Source organism: Anomaloglossus baeobatrachus, chromosome 6 (assembly GCF_048569485.1).
Source record: "Anomaloglossus baeobatrachus isolate aAnoBae1 chromosome 6, aAnoBae1.hap1, whole genome shotgun sequence".
Lineage (NCBI taxonomy): Eukaryota > Metazoa > Chordata > Amphibia > Anura > Aromobatidae > Anomaloglossus > Anomaloglossus baeobatrachus.
This window is the reverse complement of record NC_134358.1, coordinates 141957979-141974247: the sequence shown is the minus strand read 5'-3', so window position 1 is coordinate 141974247 and position 16269 is coordinate 141957979. Positions and strand designations below refer to the sequence as shown.

Genomic DNA, 16269 nt, shown 5'->3' with positions numbered 1-16269 from the left:
GCCCTAATCGGACTGAGGAATAAATTGCAGCATGCTGCGATTGTCTGCGAGAGCCGTATCACTCGCACCCATTCAAGTGTATGGGTTGCAAGAAAAACATCAGCCTGCAGTCAGATGTTATCCCAGTGCAGTGCGATATACGCACAGGCTCACAATGGAGAAGATAGGGAGATTAACCCCTCCCTCTCCTCCGCAGCACACGCCCTCTCCTTCGCAGCTGTGACCCGATCGCAAGATCGGGTCACAGTCGCATGACATTCGGCTCACGCTCGCAGCAGAGTCTGAGCCGAGGGTCATTAGCATATCACATCCGTTGCTCTCGCATCAGATGTCATACGCTAATGTGACTCCAGCCTTACCGACCCTTCTGTGCGCCTGGATGTGTAGCCGGCCGGTCTAAAAAGGCTATTAAATGACCACCATGAACACTGGCATATGATGGAGGAAGGCGACACTTGCAGTTCGCATTTGTTTGTTAAATCTGACAGCTATAATGCTCTGGTGGGTCTGTATTTGCTCACTTGTGTTACAGTGATGATGTCACACACAGCCAAGTGACCGCTACAGGCAATCACCTGCATTATAGTCAAATGGATGTTCAGTCCATGATCTCTGCAGCCAAGTAACTAAAGCCCAACGGAGTCTTGCAGCGGAGATAACAGGCAAGTATTTTGCGATTTTCCATATTTTTAAATCCCACACAAGCCCTTTAAACACCATTATCATGCATTATACTGTATTTTAGCACTTTACTGCTGCGTGCACATGATTTGCTTGAGAAGCTATGAATCCTGGGAGCAAAAAGTACCTGCAGCAAAAAGGATCATTCATGTGTCTAAGGATGCAGGTCGCTCATCCCCTCTGCCAGTGCCTTCTCTTCATGTGACCTGAGGATATTATTCTCCATGGCAATGAATTGGACAAACAGAAAATTGAAACAAAGAAGATTGGAAATTCCCATTATAATTTCTCAGTAGGGAGTTTTTCACAAGAGGCCACTATTGGGATGGGAGTTACCAGGCAGCAATGCTGGGCCTGTACATACAGCAGTGTTAGGCTAGTTTCACACTTGCGTTGAACGGTATCCGTTGCATTGCGTTGTGTGACGGATGCAACGGATGTGTTGCATATAGTGGCACAACGGATGCTGCAAAACAACGCAATTCGTTTTTTTTTTTTTTTTTACAGTTTTACCAGCGGCAGACTATTGTGAACGATCAGCTGATCGCTCCCTGCAGTCGGCCGCCGGGTGATCAGCTGATAGCTCCCTGCAGCCGACCGCCGGTGATCAGCTGAGCGCTGTCACTTGCCGGTGCCCGGGCATGCCGGCGGGCGGGCGCTCAGCTGAGCGCTGTCACTTGCCGGCGGCCGGGCATGCCGGTGGCCGGGCATGCCAGCGGGCGGGCGCTCAGCTGAGCGCTGTCGCTTGCCGACGGCTGGGCGCTCAGCTGAACGTTCGGCCACCGCGAGCCAAAATAAAGTTTCATTTAAGAAAGAAAAAAAAAAAGAAGAAGAGCATGCGCAGTGAAATCCAGAGGTTACATGCTGCGTTCCTCCCGCTGGGCGTAAGCAACGGAGCGTCGCCCAGCGGAAGCAACGCAGGTCCTTTTGGTACAATCCGTCAACCATACAAGTCTATGGAACCCATACAAGTCTATGGAAATCCGTCAACGGATTCCGCTGTTTTCCAAAAGGGCGGATTGTAACGGAAGGAAAACAACGCAAGGGGCTGTCTGGGCTGAAATCAATAGAGTGACGTAGAGGCTGATGCAATGAGCCCCCCCCCCCACATTACTAATCTGTAAGTGAAAAAATAAATAAATAAGACACCACACACACACACACACACACACACACACACACACACACACACACACACACACACACAAACAACCACACCCTCTTGAATTCCCAAAACACCCAAGTCCGACATAATAAACACGAGGTCCCACAGCGATTCCAGATCTGCTACATTACTGAAGTCACATCGAGCGGGAATAGAACATTGCTGCCCGCTGTGAGTTTCAGGCATAGACTGACCTGTGCAATGAGCGGTGACGTCACTCAGTTTATTTGCGGTCACACATGGAGCACCAAACCTGCATCTCTTGGCACGAAAATGATGACACAATCTGGACGATTTTTTTTTTTTTGCAAGCTATTTTTTCAATCACTATAATAATAGAAAAAAAACTGGACATGTTTGCAATCACTGTAATGAGGAGAATCTTATTGTGAGGTAATTTTTACCACAAAATCTACACCATGAAAACAATTCCCAAAAGCCCATGTCAGGATTGTGGCCCACCCACCAATGTGACCCCATTTTTCAGTACATTATGTTGTAATAGGAATGACGGCTGTAACCACGCCCCCAACAATGACTGACAGCGGGCCCAAACATTGCATCAGTACAGAGCCGACTGTCAGTCATCAGTGTCGGAGTGTGGGTACAGCCGCCCATTACTATGCTCTGAGAGGTGACCGTCCCTTTACTACTGAAAGACTGAGGCTGCCTGCAGAGAAAAAAAAAAAAAGTTAATTTCCTCCCAGTAGCCAGGCTTTCATTGCAGCGGCCACACAGCTTCAGAACGCTATTAACCTGCAGATTAACCCCATATAAGTTCACTTCAAAGTTCCACATATGTTCCCTTTAAAGAGGGGATTTTTCACTGCATTTCTAGGTTGATTTGCATGATGTTATTTCCTGGTGATTTCCATGGCTTTATCAATAGGCAGGTGTAGAAAAAATGCTGCATAGTAAGAATCATTTGAAACAAAACAACAGTTACACCCATGTACTGTTCAGAGAAGTCTGTCCAGATATTGTCTTCATGGAAGAATTTGTCAAAAAGTCATATCTTCAATATATGACAACTCTGAAAATAAACCTTAGGAATTAAAAAATGACAGCAAGTGTTATGGACGCAGGAGTTTAAATGTAAAACATTTGGCTGTAACAGAAGGCAGATTGTTGAAAGGACTAGAGTGATACAACGAATGTCTGCAGACAAAGTGAAGCGCGGGGCAGGATCTCTGCAGGTTTAGGGCGGCATTTCAGAAAACTAAGTTTGGAATTGGACCGGATTAGGCTAGGTTCACATTTCCGTTGTTTTTCATCAGTCACAAGCGTTGCTTGACGCTTGTGACTGATGCGTTGTACAACGGATGACAAATTCATTGTCGGACTCCATTGTAAAACATGAGAGAGAGAGCGATCAGCCGATCGCTCACAGCAGCCGGACGCCGGGCCATCGCTCACAGCAGCCGGCCGCCGGGCCATCAGCTGATCTTTCGGCCGCCGGGCCATCAGCTGATCTTTCGGCCGCCGGGCCATCAGCTGATCTTTCGGCCGCCGGGCCATCAGCTGATCTTTCGGCCGCCGGGCCATCAGCTGATCTTTCGGCCGCCGAGAGAGAGCATGCGCAGCGGAATCAAAAGGATTCTGCTGCTCAAAAAACGCTGCATGCTGCGTTCCTGCCGCCCGACGGTCAGTCGTTCCACGACTGATCAGTCGGGCGGAAGATGCAACGCAGAGTCATCAGTCACAATCTGCCGCTCATACAAGTATATGTGAACAACGGAATCCGCCAAATGGATTCCGTTGTTTACCAGAGCCGCGGACTGTGACTAATACAAATTGATGGAAACGTGAACCTAGCCTTAATGGTGTCCTCATTTATGACAAAGATAGGCAAATACTTATCCATCATACAATACCATCAGGGGGGCATTAGATTGGCTCTAAAATTTATTTTGCAGGAGAACGGGGTCCCCAAACACAGTCAAAGAATTACCTTCAGCATAATGAAGAAGAACAAGGAGTCCTGGAAGTGATGATAAAACCACGGCTCTGGAGTGGTAAAGTATCATCATTGATTTGCAGAAGCCTAAAACCACAGAAGATGTGTGGTTATCTCTCCAAGAGGTTTGGAACGACCTCCCAGCCGAGCTGCATCAAAATTAAACATTTAAGAGTTGACGTGCTGATGTTGTTTTAAAAAGGCAAAAATATCTCACACTAAATATTGATTTGATTTAGATTTCTCTTTTGTTCATTCATTTTGTTAACTGATAAAACTAATCTATTAACATTTCTACACATTAATTTTAAAAATATTCTTACCTTGCATTTTTTTGTTTTTTTTACACATCTGCCTAAAATTTCTGCTCAGAATATATGTAATGGAGACAGTTATCTCCAGGGGGTTTCTGTATACAGCTCCAAAGTTCAGTCTCCATTGTCTAATCCTACATTCACGTGTTACCAGCTTCCTTCTGCCGCTTAATTCTTGCTAATTGAATAGATGAATGGAAATATGACTGCAGGATAAAACTGAACATGTATTTTTCACAGCTTACAACCATGGAGTTATATATTTCCATGTAGGAGCTGTAAACAGGAGGTTTTCAAAAAGGTAGGTGTGGAGAAAAAAGGGCACAGAATTTCAGGAAAAGAACATCTCGCCAACTATTAAGCATGGGGGTGGCTCAATCATGCTTTGGGGTTTCAGCCAAAGAGACGGGAAATATTTCATGGGTAGAGGGAACAATGGATTCAATGAAATGTCAACATATTCTTGATGCAAACATAACACCATCGGTAAAAAAGCTGAAGTTGAAAAGAGGATGGCGTCTACAAATGGATAATGATCCTAAACACACGTCAAAATCTACAAGAGAATATCTCAAAAGGTGCAAGCTGAAGGTTTTACAATGTCACTTACAGTCCCCTGATCTGAACATCACTGAAACTCTGGGGCTAGACCTCAGAAGAGTAGTAAGACGACCCAGGAATCTCACAGAACTGGAAGACTTTCCAAGAAAGTCCAATGAAAATCCCTCGAACAAGAAATAGTCTTCACCGCAGTGTCTTCAATAAAATGGCGCCAGAGATCACAGTACGCACATGTGCAGACTCCAGCGCCATTTTAGTGAAGACAGAATTACTGTGACAATGCTTGTGTGCTAACAATAACAACAGCAATAGAAGTGCGATATTAAAAAAAAAAAAAAAAAAAAAAAAAAAAAAAAAAGGGGGGGGGGCAAGCCAGGAGGACGCCAGAGGAGGAATAAACGCGAGGACCTGACCCACAAAGGTTCAACTCCATGGCACTCGTCAATGAAAGTGCAGTGCATTTCTGCAACTTTCATTAAAGATATTTCATCAACTAAGCATCCGATCTTTCTACAACAGGTATAGCTGCAATCAGAATCCTACTGCCAGTATGGCTCTGCCTATCTCATATAGCAAAATCCTGCTGGCTGTTCTCTTTAACCCCTTCACTCATGGGCCATTTTCCATTTTTCCTTCTCCAAGAGCCATAACTTTTTTTATTGTTTTTCTGTCAATATAGCCGTATGAGCAGGGCTGTGGAATCGGTAAGCCAAGCCTTCGACTCCTCAATTTCTCTTGCACCGACTCCGATTCCTACATATATTGCTTATAGTTAGGTGAAAAATTTATTGAAATACATGAACATGTGTATGTGAACATCAGACATTTAATAATTTTTATGATACAATAATCAAGATAGTTGGATAGAACATAAAATATTTATTGGAATACAACTTTAGAACACAAAAAACTAATAAATTGTAAATATGTAATACAATATGTAATACATATATATATATATATATGTATTACATATTGTATTACATATTTACAATTTATTAGTTTTTTGTGTTCTAAAGTTGTATTCCAATAAATATTTTATGTTCTATCCAAATATCTTGATTATTGTATCATAAAAATAATTAAATGTCTGATGTTCACATTGTACTACAATACATTTTTCACTTAAATATAAGCAATATAGTAAATAATATTTAGTAAAATATTCAGCACATTCTGCATTGCACTACTGTCCCCAATTTACTATATATTTTAGGAGTCGGAGTCGGTGCATTTTATACCGACTCCGACTCCACCAAAATGAGCTCCGACTCCGACTCCACAGCCCTGCGTATGAGGGCTTTTTTTTGCAGAAGAAATTGTACTTTTGAACAATACCATTCATTCTGTCCCATATTGTACTGGAAAATGGGGAAAAATTTCAAGTGCAGTGAAATAAAAAAAAAATAATGCAATTCCATGATTGTTTTGTGGCTTTTTATCTACCATATTCATTTTATGGTAAAATTGACCTTGGTTTATGATTCCCCAGGTTAGTCTGAGTTCGTAGATATGTATAAATTTTACTTTCATCCAAGTAGTAAAAAAATGAATGCAGAACTTTGTGTATGTATATATTAGATTTTACGCTTTTGTCGCTATATTCTGGGGCTGTAACATTATTTTTTGGGCTCTGGGGCTCAGTGATGGCCTTTTTTTTGGGTCTTGAGCTGACATTTTTAATTAATTATACCATTTTTGAGTAGATGTGAGATTTTGATTGACTGGTATTGCATTTTAATGCTATGTTGCGACGACAAAACAGCAAAACGTAACTTTTGGAGTTCTTACTTATTCTGATAGGCGCTTTACAGATCGGATTTTTTTTTATATTTTGATAGATCGGGCATTTCTGAACACAGATACCAAATATGTATATTTTTAAATGTTTTATCTTCAATGGGGCAAAAAGGTGATTTTAATTTTTTTTCGTATTTTTAAAAACTTTTCACCATTTTTTATTGATTTTACTACTCCCCTTACAGGACTTGAAGCCTGCACTCTCCGATCGCTTCTGCTGTACAGACCCGTGCTAATGCACAGGACAAATGATCATCTCCTATAAATGCCGACGCTCTGCCAGCATTCACAGGGAGTGAGTCATGACAGCCACAGGGGTCATCATCTGACCCTTCACTGTCATGAAAACCCATCTGCGTCCCAGGGCCACTGGTGGAGGCATGGAATGGCATGATCCCAGCTTGTGAATTTTAGATTGCGCCGTCAAGAGTTTGACAGCACGATCTAATAGGTTACCAGGATCGGGCGGATATGCCACTGTCAGATCAGAAGATGTGTGGGGAAAGAAGTGGGTTCAACATGCCCCAAAGGGAGAGACACGACCAATAACCTACCTATACAACATTGGTCATGAAGGGCTTTAAGGGATAATCCAGGACCTTAACATTCTTGCCTTAAGGGGGCTTTACACGCTGCGACATCGCTAACAATATATCGTCGGGGTCACGGTGTTTGTGACGCATATCCGGCGCCGTTAGCGACATCACAGCGTGTGACACATACGAGCGACCTTCAATGATCTCAAAAGTTGTAAAAATCGTTGGTTTTGGAGAGGTCGTTCTAAAACCAAATATCGTTGTTTGGGCACTAGCGATGTGTTCGTCGTTCCTGCAGCTCCACACATGGCTGTGTGACACCGCAGGAACGACGAAAATCTCCTTACCTGCGTCCACCGGCAATGCGGAAGGAAGGAGGTGGGCAGGATGTTACGTCCCGCTCATCTCCGCCCCTCCGCTTCTATTGGTCGGTCGCTTAGCGACGCCGCAGTGACGTCGCTATGACGCTGAACGCACCTCCCCTTGAGGGAGGGATTGCTCGGCTGTTACAGCAACGTCGCTGACAAGGTATGTGCGTGTGACGCTGCCGTAGCGATAATGTTCGCTACAGCAGCGATCACCACATATCGCACGTACGACAGGGGCGGGTGCTATCGCGCTCAACATCGCTAGCGACGTTGCAGCATGTAAAGCACCCTTTATCCTTAGGATTGGTCATCAATGTCTGATTGTTGGAGGTGTGACAATCAGACCCTCCAGCTGTTCCTAGTGTTGGAGGTGCACAGCACAGCCCAGCTCTGCCCACTGTATAGTGGTTGGAGCTGGGTACTGGATATTCCTCCTATATGAATCAATAGGGGTAGACACGTAGTTACCAGCCAGCGCCATTATATGGTTGACAGATTTGTGATGTGCAGCTTCAATACTGAACATTTTCATCCACCACAGACACAAGGAACAGCTGATCCACGGGGTGCCGTGTGTCGCACTCACACCGAACAAACATTGATTACCTATCCTAAAGATAGACCATCATTATTAAAGACCCGGACAACCTTTAATATTTATTATCACATATCATCCACAATGTTTTTCTTGTATCGATACTTGTTATATGCAACACAATAGCTGCCTTTGTATGTGTGAGTCATATCCCAAGGCTTTCAGTGAGGTTGCTTTTTCACAATATGCTCTAACAGGTATCATATTGCAATATCTATTACAGACTCTAAACATTTTTTCGATTGTCTTTTATGCATATACATTCATGCATATATTAATTGGACCATATCAGGCTACACAGCCACATGATTTTGACAAGGAAGTAACACCCTGCTGCTAAAAGGAATTTGTCAGATTTTGCAATGTAAGCTGGGGACAGCAAGCTGCAAGGGTTAAAAAAGAAAACACAACTTTGCCTCTCTTATCTGTGTGCCAGTAGTTGTTTATCTAAACTAAAGGGTTTATTGCTCTGTGATTAACATTGGTGTGACTCCTCACCTCATGCAGGGCAGTCCAGCACGCCCCCTGCTGTGATTGACACCTCGAAGTATAAGCACAATCACCATGGAGAGCCTGATGTGGGTGGAGCCAGCTCCCAGCTCTGCTACACTCAATTCTGAGATAAAGTCAGAATTGATGCACACAGTAATCCAAGTTAAACATGGTTAGTCTCAGAATCTCTTTGCCTACAACATGCTCCTCTCAAATGAGGTAGAAAAAACCTGTTAACAGATTCCCTTTAATTTATTACAACTGTATTTGGTGGTCACTTTTAGTGGTCACTTTTTTGCCACTATTGTGGCAAATCTAGATTTTCAAAAATTATGGCAAAAACAGCTATGGTTAGGAAAAAAGTATACCATGGCTGCAATGTGTGAAAAAACTAACAATATTGTCTGGTGCCACTCAATTCTGCATTGAGAGGTGAGTGACAATTACGTTGTTTGCACATATCTACAAGGGCATAGGCAGATATTGGGCGCATGTTCTATTCTAATGAAAAGGGGAGGTGAACCTGCACGTCCTGACAAATATGTGCAGATATGACATAACCTCCTGGGGTCACAAGCAGAGAATTCTGCCACCACAAGTCTTGCTCTATTTTTGAGGGGTGAGGAGGAAATATTGTATGTGGGCTGTTGGGGTCCGTATGTCAGAGCTGCATTTTATTTCCAGTTCTAATTCACACTTTGAAACGGGAAGCTGCAGCAGAAGACAACTGTGGGCAACGTCTATGGCTGAAGTCAGTATTTTTGGCAATGGTTAGTGGCTCTGTCAGGACTTATGTCTGAAACTCTGGAGAACAAGATTCTGACATTTGTGCTGCCGAGGCCATTGATTATACTGATGGACGCGGAGTCTCAGTTTGCTTTTGGAAAATATCATTCATATCCACCTATTAGAAGCAGGCTCCAAGACGTAGTAAGAAAGTTGCTAAAGTGAATAGGTCACCAGATTTGTCCCTATAAGCTGTGGCGATGACCAATGAGCTCATATACAGCATTCCAGAATAGTGTATATAACAGCCCAGGCCACGCTGTATAACATAAAAAACACTTTCATAATACTCACCTAGGGGGATGGTCCAGTCCAATTGGTGTCACTGCTCTCTGGCCCCGTGCCTCCACTCTGTGGCGATTCTCCTTCTGAGGCCAGTGTACATGACGCGTCCTATGTAATGCACACTGGCCGGCATTGAGGTCCTGCACAGGCGCACTTTGGGTGAGTCCACAGTTAATTGGACTGGAAAATAGTGTTAGTTTATTTCGCCTGATAAGCTGCAAGAGGCTCATGTTTTGTTTGAGTAGCAGTTTATTCAATATGTTTTAATAAACTGCTGGACTTCTTAAAGATGCAAATCAAAAAAGTCCGTGGAGCCTCTGTTAGGAGTCTCGACACAGAAACCAGCCAGATATCCCTCCAGGAAGGACCTAGCCAAGGAGTGGCTCTTTTTAGGAGACCACCATAACCACCATATTAAGTGGCCCTTTTAGTCAATATCCAACTCTTTGATAAGTTTAAAGATATGACAAGGGAAATACCAAGGCCAGGTATCCATCCACAGATAGCTGTTTCGGGGTATTGCCCATCAGTGTGGAGTAGGATTCTGGCTAGGTGGGAGCAATGCCTAGTAGACCAACAAGACAAAACAATCACTGATCTCAGGGAGACCAGCCAGAGAAAACTGTTGGTCTACTAGGCATTGCTCCCACCTGGCCAGAATCCTACTCCACACTGATGAGGGGCAATACCCTGAAACAGCTGTCTGTGGATGGATACCCGGCCTTGGTATTTCCCTTGTCATAGAAAATAAAATTGCAAAGCAATTTTGGATTTGTTTTTACTTCTCACCTCCTACTAAAAAAAATGAATTAAAAAGTGATCAAAAAGTAATAGGTTATCAACTCAAATAATAAAGTCCACATATAAATTATAGGTAAAAGGTGAATTGTGTTTCTTTTGTTAATGAGTAATAAAAAAATTTTAAAAAAAAAAAAATAGTGATAAAAATTTGATTTTACCCCCCCCCCCAAAAAAAATAAATAAAACCTGTAAAACTTAGGGCTTTTTTCAATGTATTTATTGTACAAAATAATAAAACCATATTCCTTCTGTATCACCATATTCATCCAACCTCCAGGAGAAAATTAATATTTTGTACAGCAACTTGAAGAGTGTAAAACCTAAAATGCAAAAAATAGTGGTGGAATTGCCATTTGTGAATATGATAAAGAGTTAATACAAGTTTGTTAATAAGTTATGTGTACGGTAATCTGCTGCCAAATACAGCTCGTCAAAAAAAAAAACAAAACAGGCCCTATGGCTATGTCGATGACAAAACACAGCTAGAGCTCATGGAACGTTTGTTCCAAAGCCTAAAACTGACTGATTAGAAGGGGTTCATATTCCGATATCACAAACACAGGAGATTATTCAGGTCTGTAAACCCCCAGTATCTTGGAGTCAGGTCTCACTGCTGTGGTCATGAATACAGGACTGGGCCTCTTGTGTTACCTGTATGGGAATATTACACATTTGGCTACGTGCTGAGTATTAGCACACGGGGCTATATTTCAGATGTGCCCTAGAGACACAGCGGAGGAATGTGTAATGGACAGGGATCAGTATTTATCTGTCTCCAACTCACGATTATAAAGCACTGAAAAGAAGCAATTGCTAAAGTCTTAAAGGGGCTTTCCAGGTTCTAGACAGATTTCTACAGTCATTATAAGGCAGCGCTCACAAGAGCGAATAACATGGCAGAGTGCTCTGATGTTTTATCAGTTAGCACTGAGCCCAGCGTTATACTACGAGGCAGAGCAAATCTGAGATTTTTTATATCTCATCCGATTTGGCATGAAAAAAAAAAAAAAAAAATTGCAGCGTATCTCGGCTCACTTGTAGCCACACAAGTCACTGGGTGAATGTGAAACAACGGACTGCACTCAGATTCCATCAGTACAATCTGATATACAGAAAGACAGTAGAGAAGATGGAGAAATTAACGTCTCCATCCTTCTCTCACCTGTGCTGCAGTTATCGCATATGAGAGAATTGGAGCACAGTGGAGGACTCTTGGATCACACTCCAGCAGTTATGATCCGAGGGTCATTAGCCTATGGCATTGGAAGCTAACACCAGTGAGTGCACCATAAGTGACAGAAGGTCGCTGAATCGTGGCAAAGTGCAATGGGCCCCGTCACCATTTCCCTTTATTCCCAGAGCAAATTAGTGGCAACATTACTGCAGATACATGATTTACACAGGCGGCAACATGAAGACTAGATATTCATCCGCTTCTTTCAATGTACTTTGAGAGAAACAGAATAATCTCGTCAGCTCCTTACCGCAACTGAATATCACATATTGGCGGCAAAGTAATCGACAGTCAGTGATGGGAAAGGAATTGGGGAATTGTGACAGTGCGCATACAAGGACTGCAGAAATCTGTCTAGGGGCCAGAAGACACAATGACTGCTGAGGAATTCCCTCCATGGATGATTCATATTGTTGGGCATGATTTACGCCACCGCGGCCACAGGCAGCCCGTCGGCAACGGCCACAGGCAGCCCGTCGGCAACGGCCACAGGCAGCCCGTCGGCAACGGCCACAGGCAGCCCGTCGGCAACGGCCACAGGCAGCCCGTCGGCAACGGCCACAGGCAGCCCGTCGGCAACGGCCACAGGCAGCCCGTCGGCAACGGCCACAGGCAGCCCGTCGGCAACGGCCACAGGCAGCCCGTCGGCAACGGCCACCGCGGCCACAGGCAGCCCGTCGGCAACGGCCACCGCGGCCACAGGCAGCCCGTCGGCAACGGCCACCGCGGCCACAGGCAGCCCGTCGGCAACGGCCACCGCGGCCACAGGCAGCCCGTCGGCAACGGCCACCGCGGCCACAGGCAGCCCGTCGGCAACGGCCACCGCGGCCACAGGCAGCCCGTCGGCAACGGCCACAGGAAAACCGCCGACACCTCATCGGCAACAGCCACAGGAAAACCGCCGGCACAGACAGCTCGTCGGCCTCGGCCAAGTCCACTGGCAGCCACTGTCACTAGCCACATCCAGGGGTAACCTGCTGGCACTCATGGACAGAAGCAGCGCTGTCTGCAGGGAAGCAGCCATGGTTGGCTAACACATGGCAACCAATCATACATGAGGCTGCACTGTGTCCCCTTCCCGCAGTTCACACACAGGACAAAGCCGTGCGGTACCGGATCACACGTCATGCGCCACATGTCGTCACACGAATAACAAACCCTTATGACGTCACCGGGAGCCGCGTGCAGCTCGGACCAGGCCACTGTAGAACAATAGGAGGAAAGTTTTCTTCCTGCCGCCTCAGGACACCGGGCTCCACCTGCGAGCTGTGTGCGCCGGCGGCACAGTACGAGCACACGGTGAGCGGAGGAGCAGCCGCTAACTGCGCCACAAGCTGCAGGAGGGGAGGAGTAAACCGACATGGAACTCCACACTGAGGCGCTGACAACTCACCGTGAGCGGCCGGCCCGGTGTGCTCGACCACTGCAGCGGGCAGGCTCCGTCTGCGGCCCGGTAGTTGTTGGCGGTGAATGCGGAGGCAGCGGTGCTGGCGGCGGGAACGGGACTGCGGCGCACAGGCCTGAGCGCCCGGACTCGGTGTTTGTTTTGATGTGCGCGGTGCACTCTGGGAAGCTTTGGGGGGTGAACAGCTGAGAGGATGTAAACAGTGTAGCAACGTGACCGGCTACAGCGAGGACCAATCACAGCGCGACTATTCCAGGACGATTATGGTGACGTCAAAGACGGGGGCGGGGACTGCTTATATAATTAGCGGCCAGACGGGGCGGTTAGCGCCTGTCCGTTGGTGGGAGAGGTGGGGGCAGGGCTCTGCAGGGACGGAGTAGGCTGCTGCAGGGACCGCTCACGTGACCCCATTTTAGTCAGTACACCTCTTGAGGAATTCGTCTACAGGTATAGTCACTAGGCATCATTTTAACCCCTTCACCACTGGGCGATTTTTAATTTTTTTTTATTTCAGTTTTTTGCTCTTTCAGGAGTCATAACTTTTTTATTTTTCTCAATCTTGTCATATGGGGCTTGTTTTTTGTGGGATGAGTTGTACTATTGAATGAAGCCATTAGGTTTACCATATAGTGTTCTGGAAAACGAGGAAAAAAATCCACGTGCAGCGAAATTACAAAAAAGTGCAATTGCACGATTGTTGTGAGGGTGTTTTATTCACCGTGTTCACTATATGGTGAAATTAAAATGTCAGTAGAATTTTCTAGGTCCGTACGAGTTCGTAGATACCAAACGTATACTTTTATCTAAGGGGTTAAAAAAAATTCAGAAGTTTGTCCAAAAAAAAATTGTGCTTTTTGCGCCATTTTCCGAGACCTGTAGCGTTCTCATTTTTCGAGATCTGGGGCTCAGTGATGTCGTCTTTTTTTGTGTATTGAGCTGACTTTATAACAGCCATTTTTGTGCAGATGCTTTGTTTTGATCGCCTGTTATTGCATTGTAAAAAAAAATGTGGCAACCAAAAAACGTAATTTTGGCATTTGGAATTTTTTTCTCGCGACGCCGTGTACCAATCAGATTCATTCATTTAATATTTTTATAGATCGGGCATTTCTGAACTCGGCGATACCAAATTATATATGTATATTTTTATATTTGTAACTTATTTTCAATGGGGCGACTGTAGGGGTGGTGATTTGAACTTTTAGGTTTTTTTTATTTTCACATTTTTAAATCTTTTTTTTTATACATTTTATTATTTATTTTACTAGTCCCTCTAGGGGTGTTTATGGATCCACAGTCTGATCTCTTGTTCATTTCTGTTGATCAGAGCTGCACAGCTCTTGATCAGCAGAAATGCAGCGTTCCTGTGTGAGCTGCCGCTCTGTCAGCTCACACAGGAACTACGCCATGATAGCAACAGGAGTCATCACATGACCCGTCGCTACCATGGCAATGATCGGCTCACCTTGATCGCGTCACAGGGCTGCTGATGGTGGTGGGAAACAGCGCAATCCCCCCTGCGGCCATTTAAATCGTGCTGTCACATTTTGACAGCGCATTCTAAGTGGCAAGCAGGCGCAGGTGGATCACGGATCCACCTGCATCTGATAGCCCAAAATGTCTGTTGTTCAATTCAGCAGACATGCGCAGGAATCACCGCCAGCGATAATTACCCCGACATGACCAATGACATACCAGTACTTCATTGGTCATGAAGGAATCACAATCATGCAGATATTAAAACTGAATATACATTAATGTATTTCCACTAAAATATTATTTTTGCACCAAATTTTTAATGTTTGAAAAATGGCTATTAGGAGGAAATGGAAAACATAATTTATTACACAATTTCTCCTGAGTTCACCAATACCCCATATGTGGTTTTCAGGCACCGTACAAAGATGAAGAAGGTAGGTAGAAGGTTTGACTTTCTATTTTGTCCCTTCCTCCTCCCTGTAGCTCTGTGATGTCACCATTCCCCACCCTTCTTCTTCATGTGTTTAGTACCAGCCATCTTCTGTAACATGCTGTATGCTCTCTGGAGAAAAATGACTCTTTTTACCTTCTACTTTTATCATCAATACAAGATTTCAGTTAAAGATTCATCTTTTCCTGGAGTCTTATTACAATGAGATTGTGGCTGAGTTAAACTATCTGAGGAACTGATGTGAACATGAGTATGGCAAATTCGAATAGTCCAGGAAGAAAACCGCTCATTCAGGTGCCATTATGCTCCACAGATCCGTGAATCAGAATAGTAAAAAGACTAACCTGCCTTCAGAGATGGCAACGCTAGGTCTGCATTTAAATCCCAGAGGAAAAGTACATTTTCCAGATAGACTGTTAGGCCTAAGCCACACGGTATGAAAATCGGAGTGAGTGCAATGTGATAAAACATCGCATTCCACTCGGACCAAAATTAGCATTAGGAATGAGCGAATGTAATCGCAGCTATTTGGTATCTGACAGATAATGGGGTATTCGAGGTATTTTCTATCCGACGGCTAATATGGTATTCGCTCCGATACTTTCATTTTCATTACTGCCTTCCTGGCGCCTTTTTCCAGCCAATGAACACATCTGACGTTGCTTGCCCTCACAGTAACGCCGCAGCCATCTTTGTTGTGGTGCTACTGTGATTGGCTTGGCCGCACACCGTCATAGGGGCTATATATGGCTTCCGCCATTTTGGTCAGTCGGTCTCTCCCTCTCTCTCTGTTACTCACCGATCATGGGCGCTGTGCGGCTCTCACACTGTGGTGGGTTCTCCAGGTTTTGAAAATGCTGGCCGCTCATTATTCCATCTCGTATTCCCTGCTTCCACCGCCCACCGGCGCCTATGATTGGTTGCAGGTAGACGCGCCCCCACGCTGAGTGACAGCTGTCTCACTGCAACCAATCACAGCCGCCACAGGGCGGGTCTATATCGTGCAGTAAAATAAATAATTTAAAACAACGACATGCGGTCCCCCCCAAATGATACCTAGCTGAGGTAAGCACACAGCAGCGGGCCGCTATTCTCAGGCTGGGGAGGGCAAGGGCCATGGTTATGGGCCCCCTCTCACAGCCGTGAATATCAGCCCACTGCTGCCCCGAGAATGTCGCATCCATTAGATATGACAGTCCCGGCGTGTCACAGACTTCCCGATTGCCATGATGCGGTGGCAAATCAGGGTAATAAGCAGTTAATAGCAACCCATAGCTGCCACTAAGTCCAAGATTAGTAATTGCAGCATCTATGACACATGATCACTACTCTGTAAGTAAAGTAAATAAACACAACACC

At 44.9% G+C, this 16269-nt stretch overlaps 1 protein-coding gene across 1 annotated transcript in view; it reads right to left on the bottom strand.

Annotated features, from left to right (window-relative positions):
- PCMTD1 (protein-L-isoaspartate (D-aspartate) O-methyltransferase domain containing 1) overlaps nucleotides 1-13193 on the bottom strand; it is a 103120-nt gene extending 89927 nt beyond the window's left edge. Inside the window, exon 1 of the mRNA XM_075353279.1 lies at nucleotides 12969-13193. The gene's annotated coding sequence lies outside the window, so the exon portion shown is untranslated. The remainder of the gene's footprint in view (nucleotides 1-12968) is intronic.
- Nucleotides 13194-16269: the final 3076 nt, after the last annotated feature.